This window comes from Mytilus edulis, chromosome 1, assembly GCF_963676685.1.
Source record: "Mytilus edulis chromosome 1, xbMytEdul2.2, whole genome shotgun sequence".
Taxonomy (NCBI): domain Eukaryota; kingdom Metazoa; phylum Mollusca; class Bivalvia; order Mytilida; family Mytilidae; genus Mytilus; species Mytilus edulis.
The window spans coordinates 46,997,607-47,017,407 of record NC_092344.1 but is presented as its reverse complement, the minus strand read 5'-3'; the positions used below and the strand labels follow the sequence as shown (position 1 = coordinate 47,017,407).

Below are 19,801 nucleotides of genomic sequence, written 5' to 3'. Positions count from 1 at the left end.
GCATTACAGTTAACCAATCTACTTTTGAGCTTGTGAGTGAACCAATCAAATATTGCCATAACTGGTGTCAGGTGGAACACAGAGTTTGCCTATTATCCTAGGCTATGAGGCCTTGTTCGTCTTTCAACGTAACTAACTCAAAAATAAAGTCTAAAACTAAAAGTCAGTCAATTTTGTTTTTCATGCAAGATTCAAAAATATATCCATCTGTACTCGATTCTACATTCAGAACAGTTATAAGATAACAAAAAAAATACTGGGAAGGTACAATTTTTATTTCAATTTTACCTAAAGTACTTTAGCATTATAGACAAATAACATAGAACAGTATCACTACATTAATAGAAAGAAAGAGATATAACAAGCAATAATACATTTTTGACACATGAATCTAGGGTGCAATTTTGGTATTTATTCATTCCTCTCAAAACCAGCATTTAATTGAATTTCTATTACTTCATAGGAAAAGGAAATATATATTCTGATCATGTCTGTCATCATTTAGACAACTTTTGTGTTAGACTTCCAAGAAAACAGTTCTTTCATATCACAGGGGATTCAAACTTGGTAATAATGTGTAAACAGTTCTTTTATTTCACTGGGGATTCAAACTTCCTAAAACCGTGATGTATAAAGAATATAAACATTTCATTTATTAAGGCAAGAAATGAACAATATATTAGTGCTAGAGTGCTGTCCTCTGTTACATCAATATTCTTTTCATACCACATTAGTAATTACAATGAAACTTTTCTAAAGAAATATATCACTTTGTCCTGATTTTTTGTCTGACAGCATTAGGGGTTATTCAGTTTTAAAATTCATTACCTGTCTTCTATAAATGTAAATAAATGAACCATATGAACAGAAGGATATGTGGGGGTATAATGTCTATGAGACAGCAGCCCAAAACCAAAACATAACTATTTATATAAAAATATATATACAATTAAAATGTCAATTGTTCTTGAACAATTGAGAGGTCTTTCCTTTTCGAAATGTAAAATACATGTTCCAATAGTCGTAGAATGCATTGAAAAGCTCTCAAACACAGATAAAACCTTAAAATATGACAAAAAACAACAAATTCGCTTTTAAGGACATGACCTTTGTGACCTTTGTGAAGGCCATTGGTCCATGATGTCATTATAAAAGACCACATGGGTCTAGGACCTTTGGTTCAAGAGTTAAAGCTAATTTTGTCTTTTCAGAAACTGTTAACGGGGGTTATGCCCCTCTAATATGTCAAATCTCTTCTGTCAAAATGTAAAAAAGTTGCGCCTTAATGAACTTAACATTTTTCACAATTGACTTTTTCTGTAAGTATAATCGTTTTTGAGATATCCAATAAAAAGTTGAAAGGTCAAAGGTCAAGGTCAACCTTAAAAAGCTTGAAAACACACTAAAAATCCTTTATATAAGGTTAAAAACACTAAATTCACTGTCTGGTACATGACCTTGACCTTTTGACCTTTGTCAAGGTCATTAGTCCCCAATGTTATTGCTGAAGACCCCATGGTTCTAGGACCTTTGGTCATACAGTAAAAGCTGATTTTACCTTTTCAGAAACCTAAAACAAGAGTTATGCCCCCTTACAGAAAGGTCAAATCTCTTCGGTCAAAATGTAACAAAGTTGCGCATTAATGACCCAAACATTTTCCACTATACAACACTTCTGAAAGTATTAAGGTCGCTGAGATTATCCGCTAACAAGGTGTTAGGTCAAAGGTCAAGGTCAACATACACATTTGACCTTGAGGTATTTTTCAAAGTCACATGAATTGATGATGAATGGTGAAGATCCTAGTTGTGTACGACTTACGGTTTCTGAGTTTTGGTGGCCAACCGACACCGTTTAATTTTAATAGGGGCATAACCCTACCAATGAGTCTTTGAATCTTTTCGATCCAAATGTAACGAAGAACCAGTGTCTGGTCCTGAACAAATTTCACCCTTCGTTTTTTTTCTACCTATTATGGTTACGGTGTTGGAACGATAACAAGGTTTTTGGGTTTCTGAGGGATTACTCCGAACCGACAAAATATTTCGACTCACAGGGTGAGTTCCGTATAGGTATTCATGACACCGATACAAAGTGTGAACATGAAAGCGACACGTCTTACAGTTAACGCGGATAAATTTGTCAAAGTTTGGCGGAAGAATAATAATAATAAACAGAAGAAATACAGTAATAGGTCTTTCCCTTTTGAAAAAGGAGAGACCTTAATTAACCAAATGTCCAAGTGAAAATAAATCAAAGACTTGAGTCAAAACCCTAAATGAATTGAAAACAACTTGGGCATTCCAGTATCTCAATAAGATATCTTATCTCTGACTGAAGTTGCTCAGAAACAAAAGGCTGGTTCAGGACCTTACAACTTGTCTCATTGAACTGTCAATAGTTTTGGAATGGAGTGATGAGTCAGCCTTGTTTCTGTACAAATTATAAAGTTTCAGTAAGTTGGATTGACTGGGTGTTGAGAACAATGAAGCCTAGGAGCACCTCAACTGTTAGGACAAGTTAACTAGCTTTAGTTTTAATGATTTTGTATTTGACAGATAATTACAATCCTAGTATCAAAGTATGGGTTTTATTACACCATCTGGTACTGGTGTCAACTCTACTAAAGCCTAATTTGAGAAAGCTTCTGATAGAACTGATGGTGAAATTGATGCAAGGGATTGACACTTTGAGGAAAACCTTGTTAATTATCAATTGGATATTTCCCTACTGAAAACAGATTAATTTTCTTAAGCAGATGATCGTGCTATGTCTTTAAGTGTTGGAGAATAAGTCATGCATATTGTAATTTGATGGAATGCGTCCAATGGGAATAAAAGGCTGCAACATGAGCACATGATACACACATGCTATTTCAAAGAATTTTCTTTGGTGATAACTCCTCAACATCATAGAAATTTATTCAGAAAAAACCAAAAGGGAGGTTATTTTGAAAGATATTAAATCAGTCCCCAAAGTTTCATAAAAGTTGCTCAAAGCACTATTGAGTTATTGTCCAAAAACTGAAAAATCCCTGTTTTTTAATGAATAAAACCCCATAACTCAGAAGTGTAATATCTAAAATTTACAAAAATCAAAAGGGAGCCCACATTGAAAAATCAAAGCGCGTAAGCGCTGTAAAGGCAGTTAATTACAGGTTGTGTGTATTTCTAGTCCAGTTATATCATTATCTTCCATAGAACAGAGGTGGTTTGTAGAATTTAAGATTTAGAGTTCTTTTGTACCTAGTTCATCTATATCTATATAGTCTACTGTTTACAGTATATTTTCTGTGCCTCGCCATGAAATGCATTTTTAGCCATGGCCTTGTCAGTTTGCTTTAAATTTATGAGTTTGACTGTCCCTTTGGTGTCTTTCGTCCCTCTTCTTTAGACATATAAGAACTTTTCCTTTTCAATATAAATAGACTATTTTTAATTATTGATTGTATACGCATATTCTATGACTCCTATAAAAAATAGTTCACAAAGATTGACTAGTCTCTGTACTGTGTGTATAGCAAGAACATCAAGTAACATAATGGTAAATGTACATAGTAACACATCAACTTTTTTGATGACCATACCTGCCAACTGTCAGTATTTGCAGAGTATTTCCCCCATCGAGCTCGAGGCTCCCAAATGGAAATTTTGTAAGAGCAATTTTGTCGACTATTTTAAAGAAAACAATTAATTCAACAATGGCAAGGAGCTTGTTTATGCACGAAGAAGCCAAAAACCACATTAGAATATATTTGAAGGGAATCCATGACAAATCGCTCCACTTTTTCACTAACTCGCCCCACTTTAAAAAAAAACTGCCCCAACCTGGATAACCAAATCGCCCCACTTGTGAAATGTGTTATATCCCTTAATACAACTGTATTACTCCTGCCAACTTGCCCCACCTAATAGAAAACGATAACATCTAGATAAATATATTATTAACCAGGAAGAATTTACTAATGCCAACTCGCCCCACTCATGTAAAAAGATGTTATCCCGTTGTATATAAGTTAAATTCCGTTAATATTACTCCTGCTAACTGGTCCCACCTAATGGAAATCGGTGAAATCTAGATAAATATATTATTAACCAGGATGAATTTAGTAATGCCAACTCTCCCCACTTATGGAAAAAGATGTTATCCCGTTGAATATAAGTTAAATTTCTTATATTGCATTATGATACAATTAACAGGTTTCTTTTCAATTGTTATGCAAATAACTAAGCTTCAAAACTTAGTTATTCTTCAACAATACATTTTTTTTTTAGAATTATAATTTCAGTATATCAATAATAGTAATTAAATAAATTTTCGGTTTGTTTGTATTCTGTGTAGATTAGTTTTCATTAAAGTGGTGCGAGTTTTTATTTTTAATTATATATATATATATTAATCTAAATATTACCGTTTTTTTATAAGTAGGGCGGGTTGGCAGGAGTAATATTTAACATGATTTAAACAATTTCACATGTGGGGCGATTTGATAAATCAGTTTGTGGCGTTTTTTTTAAAAGTGGGCAATTAGCCAGTGGGGTGACTTGTCCTGCTTCCATTTGAAGGCCCCCTTGAAGGTTTTGTATGACTATATGAACCATCTTTCACGTAAAACCCCCATGTGCATTTTGAAAAGTTGGCAGATATGTTTCTAACTCCAGGCAAAATCTACCGGTATGAATGAAAAAGAAGTTTTCAATTAAGGCTCTGTGGCCATAACAGCTGTCTCATTAGCATTTTAACCACTTCCCATATTTGCAATTAAAACAATAGAAGAAAATTATTCAACGCAAAAACAAAACTTACTTGTAAATATAAAATTCTCTTTACGGTATGAGTTTTTCTCATTGTTTGAGATTGTACAGTAGTACCTGTAACTGCTTATACCTATTTCTTATTCACTTTTGCTTGATAAACTCACTAAATATCTTGTATATACATTGTACCACATCTCCTTATTTTTATATGCATTCCAATAACATGAACAATTGTAATTCAATTCTATATACCAAAGCAAAATGAACTGCACCACTTTCATTCACTAGTATGCATCTTTTGGCAAAATACAAGTTCTTAAATGACACAAGATATATTTATTGATAAAAAAATAAAATTTAGTATACAACTCTTTAACAGGTATAAAAAAAAAAGCACAGCTGTGTCATAACTTGTGAAATCTGTGCTGAAAGCATAGACATTGATGGTATTTGAGTAATTCCATATGTGAAGCTCAACATTAGCTCGTCAGTTGGTGGTGGACAGTTATAGTTCCTTTCTGCAGGCTAGGATGAATGACTTTTCAGGAAAACCAATTTCACAAATCAAAACTTTCCTCTAGATTTCTCCTACAATATTCATCCAGTTTAGTTCTTTTGGTTTAATTGGACACCGTTCTGATTTTTAATTTTGCAAACCATTCAGTCTCTTGCTTGCAAATGGTGCATGAAAATAGGATGGGTATGGCAGTAGACAAGTCTCTTTAAAGTGGGTTTGTGCCCTGAAAAAAAGTTTTATAACTTAAGTTTTTTTGAAACTTGTGCAACACACATACCTAAATAACTATAACATAGAAGAGAGCATCATTCGTGTCAATGTTTTGTTCCTGTTTACATTGTCATTGATATTTTTTCAGAAAGCCTGAGGCATAGCTCATGAATTCCTGTCATTACATCCTAAATTAACATAATTACTGCTAGAATAATTATCAGTATGATATACGTACACTATCATTGTACAGTCCAAGTCTTCAGTATATATAATTGTTGCATTCATTCACTCCTGTGTTCAGTCGTTCAAAAATATTTAAACATCAACAAATGAACTTTAATAAGGACAAGAAAACACTAGAAAAGATACGTACATACAACCCGTGTTTAAGTGTATTTGAAAGAGAAATATATCTGGTTAAACGATGTATAAAGGAGGAAAAAATTGTAGATATTGCTTTACGATGCTTTCTTCCTAATAGCACATGGATATGTTTACACATTTAGACTTGACCCAGTATGACCCGTACCTTGTAGGTCACCGCCGTCGTTTAAACACTAGACTACAGTCGTGTATAAGACAATAAAATGCTTAAGCCTGTACTATTTGTGTGAAGTAAATGTGTTTTTTCTGTACATTTAAATTGTTTTACCTGATAGCAAGGACGTATATCTATCCGTTTCCTTCTCAATTCACTTTGTCAATTTCTTCGAGCTTCTTCAAAACATAAGTATTACTGCGCCCGGAAGTGAAAACAATATTAGAAATCCTCGTAAAATAATGCTATTTTCAATTTTGTGGAATCCATTTTGTTATATTTATTATATAAAGATAAAAAAAGTTACGATTAATTATGAATTTGCATATCATTATACGGAACGTTTATGGACTATTTTTCCATAGCTGTAAGTCGGTCATTTTGGCGGAAAATCATGTACACATACACACGTAGATTGGCTGGTACCTGATCGTAATGTTACACATCAGATATATAAAATAGCTAATACCCGGAACGTAGTACCGGGAACCAGGATAATACGTAGACAACATACATAACTAATACCGAAATTGAAAACGCTTTACGGTTTCTCGTTTATAAACCGAATTCCGCTTTGAATTATAGAAGATGCAATATTAATCATGTTCAGTCGACTTTTCATTGTTATATCAACATCTGAACTAATTAAAAAATCTTTAGATGTCAGATAACACTCGAAATTGACCCGACCTCTTTCCACACGGAATACAAATAATGATAGTTTGTAGTCAGGTTGACTGCTTATAATTCAAAATACACATTAATAACAAGTTCTATAAAACGAACAATACACACTGATCGTTTCTTTAGTCCCCAATGTAAATGAAAGAAACAAAAACCATATCATACAACAAACAAACAAACAAACAAATAATTTATTAGAGTCTCTGTCTTTTATCATACCATAAAAAGAAGAGGAGAAATTCGAACATTTCCGGATCTATTTCTGGCCAAAAGACCCCCTGCATAGATTGCGTATGAAAAGATGAACCTCATGACTTGAAAGTCAGGCCTTAAAGCACTGCCTTTAATAAAACAATTCACCGAAGTTTTATGCAAATTGGTTCAAGCGCTTTTGTGCTATTAACTGACATGTTGACAACAGATGGACAAACCGACAATGTGACACCATAATGCATCCTGTAAACAGGAGTATAAAAACTGAATGTTTAAGAACTCATTGGCAAAGTACAATGTACCTAGACTGCCCTGACCAGCAATCAATAACTTTTGACAGCTTCCATCTATATAGTCTATCATGTCTTGATTTAATTTTCTTTTACAATTTACTGAGACATAACACGCCAACAAGCCTCACTAAAACTCTTTTCACATAATAATGTATGGTTATATTTTCTTTGTAAAAATCAATTTACCAGAACATAAGGATACCAACTTATAATTGAACTTTTCTTAAAATTGGCGATTCCTCATTGGTTTGTGCTTTGGATAATTTTTCCTTGATGAAACATAGTCTGATGTTGAGCCTAACCATAAGTCTTATGAACATCAAAGGACATGAGGGTAGATGCAAGACAGGAAGCCCAAGGCAAAAGTTCTTTAGAGAGTTTTATGTTAGAACTTTTTAAGAGCTTGTTCCCTATCGAGTCTATACAAGAGTTAACGAAATCTAAAGCTTATCTTTATTAACAAGTCCTATGATCTCTTTGTTACTATGAAGTTATAAGTACCAATACCAGTACTTGATTGCCAAGTACCCTTTGTAACTTAGAAACAACTATTTTATTTGATTGTTAAGTGCCCATTGTAAATTAGAATTTAGCTATTATACTTGATTAGGGAGTGCCCTTTGTACTGTTTCCATGAGGCTTTATCATGTAACTAGACTGTTTATATCTTGATTCCTCTATTCTAACTTCATGAAAGGAAACTGATTTAAAAACATCCCTCTTTTTTATTTCATCCTTTGAAAGATCATTAACCAGAGGTTATCTGTTATAACAATTATTTGATTATTTATAGGGTAACTCACATTTCAATACATGTACAATGAAGTTCCATCAAACAGGAAGTATTTACTATAAAAGTGCTCGTCTACAACAAAGATAATTTGCAAAACAAAAACCCTTAAACCTACACATTTGAATTAAAATGAAAATTTTACTCTCAGACCATTACTTTTTTGTTGTTATGGAAGAGGAAGGAATAAATACTCCTCCAAGTCTGATCCCATCCAGTCTGTGTTTTTTGTTTGATGTCTTTCTGCTTTGAATTGATCTGATGTTAATTCAGCCTTTTTCAACTGATTTTAATGGTTTGTTCTTATGTTATACTGTTACAACACTGTCTCAAGTTAGGGGAGGGTTGAGGACTCATAACCATATTTAATCCCAACATTTTTTTATGTGCCTGTCCCAAGTCAGGAGCCTGTAACCATTGATTCATGTCTGTCATATTTGTTTTTCATAAAAAAAAAAAGTTATAAATAAGCTGTCAGTTATTGAAAAGTTTAATATTTTTCATGTCAGGGCTTTTATATCCGCCTCTACAGTATTGGTTTTCTCATTATTGAAGGCCATACAGATGCCTATAATAGATAACATCCACTTTATTTAATTTTTTTGGATAGTTTTCTCGTTTGCAATCATACCACATCTCTTTAATTGCATATTGACTTAGGAAGTAGCCTTGGATTAAAAAGTAAAATTTACTCTCTCTATGTGTCACTTTTTAAAACATCTCCACAAGTCAGGTCCAAAGTAAGGAACCGTTAATTCAGCATTAGTGACAGTTCATAGGATGTGATTTTATGTAGCAGTTCAGAGTTCATAGGATATGATTTTATAATGAAAAGTATGAATTTGACATTAATAATATCAATAAAAATATAAGTGAACCAACACCTGAAGTGGTGATTGTGCAGTAGGGTAAAATGAGTGGATACCGCTAGGTATTCACAGTCATCTTGAAAATAATGACTATGTCGACAATAAAGACAACAACACTCATGTTTTTACCGTATAGTATTAATAATTTCAGTTCGATTGAATTTTTTTGTTTCTAATTTGAAAAAAAAAAAAGAAAACTTACACTGAACTGGAGTGAAGTTATATTTTAGTCATTAATCTTCTCCTATATATAATTAAATCTCAGCAACTATGTAACTAGTCTGAACAACAAGTACTGATTATATTTTACAGCTCTAAAGTTAGATATTTCCTGACTTGGTTACGTGGGCTACCAGACTTACAAGTATGGTAATTCAGTTAATATACATCAATTTGTCTTACAAGGTTTGGAAACATTCTAATTAAATCACCATTAAAATTTAGTTGTTAAAAATCTGATTTGAAGATTTACCAGTATTCAAATATATTTTAGCCGATTTTTTTGGATTCTTTTACTTGTCTTTTATAGAGTCAACAGATAATATTGATACAATGCAGCCATCTTCTGGCTTTACTATCAAGAAACATGTCAATTCATCATAATACACATGTGTTATACCATATACAGTTAAACATTCAAATGAATCAATGTGAAAGCTGAATATGTTTTCTGTAGGAACATGATTAATCAAGAATTGTTTTGAAAAAGTGAAACCAGCTCTTGTTTAAGTATTACAAGTACAAAAATCATCAAATCTACAACTTTTATATGTAAAGTCTCAATATTGCTTATGCCTTCATGACATGAAATGCATCTTAAAAGTTTAAAATGTGTTGGTGTTTCAAAAACTTGACCCATCTGCAACATGTGTGGATACATCTACTGATGGATTTACAATATACATAACTATGAAAGATACATCTAAAAGGATTCAAACGGAAAGTTTACCAAGATATCTGTAAATTATTTTTTTAAGAAATAAAATTGAGAATGGAAATGGGGAATGTGTCAAAGAGACAACAACCCGACCATAGAACAGACAATAGCCAAAGGCCTCCAATTTGTCTCCAAAGAATGCATTAAATGAGAGACAAAAGACATCACAGGATGCATTCAAACCCATAAGTTGATAAAAAACTAAAAATGTAATGGCTAAAAGAAAAACTACCAAAAGACAAACAACAGTAAACAAATCTAAAGACCAAGTAACACAAACCCCACTAAAAGTTTGAAATGACATCAGGTGCTTGGGAAGGGTAGGCAGATCCTGCTCCACATAGGGCAACCATCATCTTGCTAATGTCAGTACAAACCTAGTGATATGTCTTATTCTGTAGTACACATTGAAGGAAAAGAGGACAGTTAGTGGTTATGAAGTTACGAACAAATCTGTAGTCATCTACCAAACAGATGTTTCAGTCAACCAACTTGTATTCATAACAGGTGTATTTTCCCTGCAAAAAATATTGTTGTAAAGATTAAATAATGGTACGCATTGTACATAGAATATAATAGAATGGTATGATTAGATACTCTGAAATACTTGTGTAAGACTGAATGATATCAATTATAATTAATCAAATTGACCATTCAGGTCTTGATGATACTGTGGTACATATATTATTATGGGTATCAATTTTTCGTGGATTGAGGACAAATGGTACTTTTGTGGATATTTGACTCAATGGTTTTCATACAACCCTACACAAAAATTGTAGTTAAAATTCAATGTTCACATTAACTGATGAAGTCCATGAAAATTTTGTAGGAATACTAGATGCTTACACAAGGACTGAATAAGAAAAATATTTTCAAAGATTGCAGTTATGTGATTGTATACAGCATAAAGGGATGTACTCTCCTCCTCAGTACAAAAAGCAGACCTGCAGTTAGTGCAAAAGACATATCATTGATGGTGTATCTTTTCTAACAACTCCTTTTGTACTTTTACTGATCTTTATATATCTAATTATGTATAAATAGGTTGATCATTTGCTCAGTTAAAGATGAAATTCAGAGTAAATTTACGGATGTAGCTAGGAACTTAAATGAGAAATTGATTAAGTATTCAGTTACATAACAGTGTTAAAAAATACTGGACTTCCCTTGATCAATGATGTCTTGGGAACTTAAATGTCTCATTTTATGGTTACAAACTATTTTAAAACTAATAAATGTATTTAGTCACATAACCTTGTCTTTGATAGCTTGCATGACATGTACAATAGGTAATAAAATTAGTAAAAATTATCAGATCTAGGTAATGCATTTTTTTTTTAATTATATTTTGGTTTTCCTTTTTCTTTTCCTTTTCTATCGCAATTTCATTTGTTTTGACATATCAAATTTATTTTCATATACATTTATCAAAAGTAAAGCCTTTGAAAACCACAACATTATTAAATAAAGTACCTATCTGTAAACATGATATAGGGTGTAAATAGTTATCATTAGGAAAGGAAAAATTCTTTCAAAAGGTTTTCTCTGCAACGTAAACTAAGTACCAGAGGCAACATGTACCTGGTACACCCTTTCTTGAACCACTCAGGCTTTAGGGAATGATTACTGGATGCTGAACTTGTTGAAATGTCATTTGAGAGACCTCGGACACTGCACAAGGAATTCAAGATGGTTGACTTTTATAATGATAACCACAACTACCAAAAAATATTTCACAGACATCATTTACCACAACCACCAACAAAAGAGGGTCGAAATAGATAAACAACTGTTTCCCTTGTAAAATTAGACATACAAACAACAGCAAATAAACTGATTTCTTTTCCTTCTCATGAGAACAATTTTAACTCACAAAAGCTGCAGATACATTTTTATAAGCCTTTATATTAATTGTAGTATGCTAGTAGATTCCATACTACTTAGATATCATACTTTTGTAACCAATTGAACTAAAGTTATAATGATCTATAATTGCTCAATTATCAAGAACAGAACTTGAAACTTTTTCTAACATGAAAAAAGGATCAATAAAAATATTGATAAAGTATATTTCTACAAAAAATCCAATTGGTTCATCATCCTTTTTTCTGATATTGTTTGAAGTATATAGTGGATGTCAAGTTTGAATATTTGAAGCTTCAAAAAGGTGGCAAAGCATATTATCTCTTCAATAAGCCTAATCATAGAGGTTACACTTACATCTAACGTTCATTATAAACTGTTGTTTCTGATTTACATCTAAGGATCATTATGTCCATTTAACTTCTTGTAAACTTTCCCCTTTATTGCTGTTTTCCTTTGAAGTGGTTACTTAACCTTTCCGTTGTTCAATAATTCTTTACTTTACATTGGTAGTATAATGTCCTGCAATTAAAAATAAGAAGTGCAATTAACACAAACACATTCCAATGGATACTGAACAGTCAGTTTTATCAACTTCTACAAACAAGTTACTTTCTGCATAGATGCTCTCTGTAACCAACTTTAAAGGAATCCCAACACCTTTTGGTATAAAATTAAAAAACTCAAAAATGAGGTGAAAAGATGTGTACAGATAATAGATATGAATATACACAATTGTAATCAATAAGAATTGCAAATATCATATGATTATCCAGATGGAGGATGAGGTCAAAGATATAATAAATATGACTTTTTTCACAAAAGGACAAACATTTAATTTTTTGTTAGTTGGAAATTATTGAGCACTAGCAAACACCAAACAATTATTTGCCTGCAAGGTGTTGTTCATATAGAATAATATAGTGTTAAATCATTCAGTTGGTAACTTGCTTCTCTTAATGTGTACTTCTGTGTCATGGAATAAGTTGAAAAATTTTCACAATGCATAGAAAGGCCTTTTCAATTAGCCAAATGAAACCCATATCACATGATATTTAAACAAATGCTTTCAGCAAACTGGAAATTGAACACAGAAGTAACTAATGAAATGTAACACAGTATGACATCAAACCAATTGCATCTTGGTGTAACATCAAAACTATAACTTGTAGTTGCTGAGGAAAATATGAGCTGCAGACAAATTAAAGGAAAGTGTTAAAACTGTATAACTCCCTTGGCCTTCTTTGGCGCAAGACTTTAACAAAAAAAGAAAGGCTTACAAAAATTAACTTTAAAAGGTCCACATATATTGCCAAACATATTGACATATATTTTTTCAATGAAAGATTTTCTTTTAATCAGATCCCGAAAATTCAATAAGCAATTCTACCCCTCCCACATACATAGATAGTCAAGGTCTCAGATTCTTACTGTGGTAATACAACAGTTGTCATGAACTGATAAACTCGAAAAGTCATTTCAATTATGATATCTTTTTTTACAATACACACCATAAATCAATATTTGACCTTCAATATCAAAATCTTTATTTTTTTTTGTATTACTATCACTGTCTGCTTTTCAGATTGATTGATTCTTAATAAAATATTTATCAAATTTTAAAATAGTTTTTGAGAAAATTGCTTCTTTGATCTGTTCAATTGGGTCGATTGAAGGAAGACTAAATAAACAGTTGACACTGTCTTTAGCTTTGTCCTGTCTTCATAAGCGCAACTTAAACAATTGTTGATATACCCTGGCCAGATTACAGAAAAAACTTGCCTTGCGTCAACCCCTTCCTTTCCTAGTGGCAGGACTATTTTGGCAGACAGAATATTCATTTTTACCAGCTGTTCAAGAATGGGTTATAATTTGGCATGGTCAAGTAATTTTTAACACAATTATTTGCTGCTTTTTATGAGGCAGAATATATATTTCTACTCTGTATTGCAATATTATTTTATACTGAGTAATGTTGTTATGACAGGTGAAAATTGTAATGATAAAACTTGATATTATTTAACCCAAGAGTAATTTTTTTTTATTGTAGTTCTGATTAGCAGTAGATTAAATAACATTACTAATTTTACTTTCATGAGCAACAGGACATCTGCCACATGTGGAGCAGGATCTTCTTACCTTTCCAAAGCACCAGAGAATCTTCTGCTGTCTTTGACAGGGTTCCTGTGGCTCAGTCTTTAGTTTTTGATGTTGTGCTTTGTGTATTGTTGTTTGTCTATTTGCTTTAATGTTTTATGCCATGACATTGTATATATAAAAAGAAGATGTGGTATTATTACTAAGGAGAAAACAATCCACAAGAGACCAAATGACACAGAAATAAACAGCTATAGGTCACTGGACACCCTTCAACAATGAGCAAAGCACAGACCGCATAGTCAGCTATAAAAGGCCTCATTTTGTTTTTGACTTATCGAGTTTGAATTTCTCTATCATGTATCTTTTGCATCTCTTTTAGTTTCCCTAAACCACAACAGATCAGTTGATGAAAGAATAAAGTGTTTTAAATCTGTGTACTTTAAAAAGAAACTGTTACTAAGAAGGAAAACATCCTGAACACCTACTTTACTTCTTGTCCATAAATGTCAGTCAATTGTCCACAATCAAATAAGCCTTGCTAACCTGTTAAGATACAATTCCAATAGAAAGAAGAATATTTGTCATATTTATTCTAAATTGAACTTAAAAAACTAAATTGCCTATTTGCTTCTTCTGGAACCCTGTCAGTCTGTGAGAAAATGTCATTTAAAGAAAAGATATTACACTATAAGGTAATTGATCATTGCTATTTTAACAAATGTGAGTTTGACAAATGTCATTCAAAACTAAGTAAATACCATCCCATAAAAGACACAAATGGAGGGAAGATGAATGGAATATTGCTTAATATATTTAAAAATAAAAAATGAAATATGAATAATTTTTTTTTTTTTTTGTACAAACAGTACAATATTCAGCTCAATCACATTCTGAAAACGTCTTTTCTTTATTTTAGGAAATTAATCATTAAATAAATTGTTTCAAAAACTGATATAGAATAAAGCTGAATACATGATATTCAAAATGAAAACTGTTAAAAAAGATAATAACTTCCAATATCTGCCAAATTGGGGACGGCATGCAATAGAAAAGTAATTGAACATTTGTTTGGGTGCCAGATCTAACAAGACATATGATAGATGACAGAGATTTCAGAAAATCCTGTGATCTTGAAAAGATAAATGATAAAAAATTGAGACTTGAAATGACGTTGGTTACCAGAATCGATTTAAGCAATGACGTAGCAGGAAAACATTTTCTTTTGCTCTATAAAATTTTAAACAAAATTATAAGATCATTCCCAAATAATACATAATACAAAAAAATAAAGCAAAACAAAAAGTAAGCAACAGTAGTATAATTTAAATATGTGAACATTTGGCACAGTCTAAATAAGATTCATTTCCCCTTGGGATCAAAATATATAAACACTACAAATGAGTTTTATACACACATGTCTGGCACTAACTGTGCCTATACTACTGCTGATGGACATTTTGGCACAAGGATATATTGCAATGCAAGATAGTCAGTGTTCCTGTTGTGGTACATCATTTACACAGTAAAAAAAAATGTAAAAAAAACTTAAGACTTAGAGACAAATTTTCAGAACTGATGCTGTGGTACTATTTCTTTTCTTTAATCTAGAATACTGCACTGGATATAATGAAAAATATCTATTAGTGTAGTAATTTTCTACAGCAAAATTCATTTCATTAAACTATCATGACCTTTATGCTTGCATTTAAAATCAAATCCTCTATAAATGAATATTCCAAAATTAGAACCTTAATTTACAAAAAATGGTGCCATGGTGATTTAAATGATGACAGCTTGATTTGTAGGACAAAACTATTTGATTTTAATTGGGAATTGATTTTCAATATGGAGAAAAGCAAGTAAACCATATGGCATTATTAATTCTAAATAAGCATATTTCATTTTCTCATTTTAGTGTTATTAAATTGGATACAAATGTACCAGCAATTCCATGTATAGGGGAAAGCATTATTCTGGGTCAAAAACCTCATTTGGAGTAAATTAAAAAAGAAATTATGGTAATAAACAAGTGTACATATTTCATATTTTTGTAACCACAACTTCATGGTAAACTAACCTTGACTAAGGGGTTTGTGTTTCTTATGATGATTTCATTAATGGCTGGTTTATTATAATACTGGTTACACAGATCCAAATGCCAGGTAAAGTTAAAGTCATCCCTTTAAGGGTTTTACGGAAAACATCTTCATGTTCTTGACAATTTAAGGAATATCTGTAAAAGATTACCTAATAACAGATATAATCCTCTTTTCCAAGATTGTGACAATACCAATCATGACTATAGTCTCTATTTTTACTGCATGGGTACACAACTCAGATGCCACATAAAACAGGAACTGCTTACATTCAGGAACACAGACTTTACAATCAACGATTTTTGTAAGGCTTGTAATGATTTGTTATCATTGTTCATTTTTCAGAATTTTTCTTTTGGGCCATGGTGATGTGTGTTTTTAATGCACTCATGATTTTTGATAACTTCAATAACTCCAGAACAGTAAAAGTGATGACTCTCAAATTCCAAATTAATCTGTGTTTTGTGGTAATAAATTAGCATTGTGTATAAGTTTCATAACATTTGGTTGAGGCAAATTAAAGTTAGAGAACAGAAACTTATTATGGGACATATTTATGTACTGACACATCAATATCCTTAAATCCAGCACCTGATTATTGCCTATTCTTCTCAAGTATAACAACTTTACCAATAAATTAACCAAACATCTTGTTCCTATATAATTTTGTAACTAAACGATTCATCTTTGACTATATGTTTCTATTTTTCTTATGTTGTCCATGTTATAGAATTTCCAATTGTTCACGCTGGGGAAATTAAGTTGCAATGCAATCTTCAAATGTGTTAGATATTGGCTTCAGTAGAATTGGACATTAATTAGGTAATCATATACAATATTCACTGTAATCAATTCTTGTAATGATCTGATGGATATAATAACAATATTATCTCTAGACAACAGAATCACCAAACAGGACAACCAGAATGTAACAATTCACAATTAGAGAAAAACTTCTAACATCTTGACATTTGTATTTCTGAAAGAACTTACTTTTAGTGACTTAAAATTACTCTTCATTTTCATATTAAGTAACTTTTCCAAGAATTAATGGAATCATAGCATACAATTTCCAACTGTTTATAAAATATATTTAAAATGTTCCATGACAAAATTACATTTCAATCAATATTATAACTTAGACCATATCAATTATTAGATCTTCAGTACCAATACCAATTATTGTGATAAATGCTTGATATTTCCCACTGAATCAGGTCACCATAAAACCAAGGATTCAAATTAAATCATTAAAAAATGGTGTCATATGAAATATCGCATGCATCCAACTGTTCCAATTACATGGCACTTTCTATTTATAAAGAACAAATTATTTCATGATCAAGATAATCAAAACCTACTCAACTGGTTTCTCAATAATCATTAAGCAAGACTAAGCTGTTTACATAGGAACAACTAACTATAACTGTCAAAACATTTATCCAGTAAACCAAAGCAAGAATGGATCCATCATAGTGAATAGATAAGCAATCTACAAACATCCTGGCTTATATCAGAAACAAGTAGGAAAAATATCTACAATGACCTTATAGTTTATCTAAGACATTTGTGACAATACCTGTTTACACACTCTGTAATCTTGATGTTTTCAAACAAGTTTTTTCAAGATAATCTTTGGCCTATATTTTTATCAATAATTAGAGTTTACAGAAACATGTAAACAATTCAGACACGAACAGCCACTTCATTAAAAGACAATCTGGAATTCATTCAAACTTAACAAAAAGCACTGCATAGTCTCATATGATTTCATAGATTTTTAAAATAGTGAAGTATGCCATGCTTGCAAAATGTTAGAAAGTTCACAAGTACAAGCAACTCTGTTTTAATAAGTGCAAAATCTAGTTATATCTACTCTAGGCTATTTAATTTTTTTTGAAACAAAGTTCATTAAAAAGAACAAAGTTTTGTTCAGTATACTGAAGAGGTAACTAGTGTATTCTAAAAAACATCTTCACCCAGAAACATGTGAAGAAACTATAAGAGCTTAATCAACTAAGACTAAAAAAAATGAAGGTAGTGGATTTCATAACCTATTTACAGGGAAAAACATCAAAACTTAAGTATTGAATAATTTGAAATGCTAGATTTTGTCCTGTTTTAAGCCCTGTTTTATTTTTTTTCCTTTAAGATGGTATTATACAGGAAATCTGATGACAACAGACACAGTAGATTAGTTCTTGAGATTTCAATTAAAAAAAAAAACACTTTGATAATGTCCAATGAAAAAAAATAATAGATTATATTATACAGGAAATCTGATGACAACAGACACAGTAGATTAGTTCTTCAGATTTCAATTAAAAAAAAACCACTTTGATAATGTCCAATGAAAAAAATTAATGCTAGTATGTCTGCAATCAATTATGTCCTAAATCTTTAGATGCTTAGAAATTCTGTCAAATCTTGACTAAAATTACTGGCACAGATTGTCTTTTAATAGTACATAAAAATAACCATGGATATGAAACAATTGGTTTAAGGTACAACCAGTTGCTCTGCAGGGCACAGCTTTATACGACCGCAGAAGTTAAACCCTGAACAGTTGGGGCAAGTATGGACACAACATTCAAGCTTGATACAGCTCTGAATTTGGATTGTGATTAAATAGTTGACACAGCATAGGTTTCTGACACAGAATGAATGTGGTCTAAGTACTTAAAAATTTTAAATTGGACATTTACCTATTATGGTCTAATATCCAAAATACATACTTAGATTCAGCATATCAAAGAACCCCAAGAAATCAATTTTTGTTAAAATCAATCTAAATTTAATTTGGACCCTTTTGACCTTAATGTAGACCAATTTGAAAAAGGGGACTAAATATTATGATTGTATATATAGGGTTAGATTCGGCATATCAAGGAACCCCAATTAATCAATTTTTGATGAAATCAAACAAACAAAAAGTTTAATTTTGGCCCCTTTTGGCCCCTAATTCATAAACTATTAGGACCACAACCCCCAAAATCAATCCCAATCTTCCTTTAGTGATATTGAACCTTCTTTTAAAAAATTATAGAGATCCATTAACTAAAACTAAAGTTATTGTCCGGAAACTATATGCGTCTTCGGAAGACGACGTCGACAACATCATACCATTATACAACGCAAATTTATTTTTGCGGCAGTATAAAAACTCCTTACAATTTTTTATTTGATTAAAATATGGGTGACTTATTAGGAGCAAACATGTTTATATTTTGTTTTCAACATTCACTGATTGAGATAACAATTTTTCGTGAAAACTTTTTGAAATATTGTAAAAAGAGTCTACATCAAGACTTTTTATAGCACGAAGACAATTCAAAAACTTACTCAGTACAGTAAGTTCTAGATTGTTCCTCAATTTTTGTATTTATTACAAAACAAGATGTTTTACTCATAATCAGATTTATCTTTTTTTTCAATAATAATACATTTTATACGTTTTGAATTTTTTTTTTTTAACTAATTACTCAAATGTATTTATTGCCACTGAAGAATTTAACAAACTAAATGCCCTTGCATCTGGTAACAGTCAGAATCAATACCTGGGGTCCTATTATTTCATAATTACAAAAAAATGCAATCTGTATAACAAAGCATTAACAGGTGCTAGCTAATCTGATTGGCTAAAGAATAGGTGGGTGGGTTTGTAGCACAAATCTTGCTATTATTGATATATTTCTTGATTCTGAGTTTTAAATCGGACATCAGGACAGTTATATACAAGGTAAGCTTATGTATTCAATTAAATAAGTACATTTATTTTATACTAACAAATGATTTACAACCAAAAAAGTAAGTAGTTTATATAGCTTTAATACTTAGATAAGTTTCAAACTGAAACTTTCATTTCAGTAAAAAATGGATTAAAACTATGAGATAAAGTTAGTTTTGGAATTAAAATAATACAAGACC

At 31.4% G+C, this 19,801-nt stretch overlaps 2 protein-coding genes and 1 long non-coding RNA gene across 5 annotated transcripts in view; 1 reads left to right on the top strand and 2 right to left on the bottom strand.

Annotated features, from left to right (window-relative positions):
- The window catches only part of LOC139483987 (protein MON2 homolog), a 287,784-nt gene that overhangs the window by 89,338 nt on the left and 178,645 nt on the right, over window positions 1–19,801 (bottom strand). The gene's annotated exons all lie outside the window — the stretch shown is intronic.
- The window catches only part of LOC139484035 (uncharacterized), a 107,965-nt gene continuing 98,350 nt past the window's right edge, over window positions 10,187–19,801 (bottom strand). Inside the window, exons 11-12 of the long non-coding RNA XR_011655106.1 lie at window positions 12,036–12,200; window positions 10,187–10,330 (exon numbers count right to left, since the gene is read on the bottom strand). This is a non-coding gene — a long non-coding RNA (uncharacterized lncRNA). The remainder of the gene's footprint in view (window positions 10,331–12,035; window positions 12,201–19,801) is intronic.
- The window catches only part of LOC139484008 (G-protein coupled receptor dmsr-1-like), a 92,172-nt gene continuing 91,917 nt past the window's right edge, over window positions 19,547–19,801 (top strand). The window contains exon 1 of the mRNA XM_071267732.1: window positions 19,547–19,613. The gene's annotated coding sequence lies outside the window, so the exon portion shown is untranslated. The remainder of the gene's footprint in view (window positions 19,614–19,801) is intronic.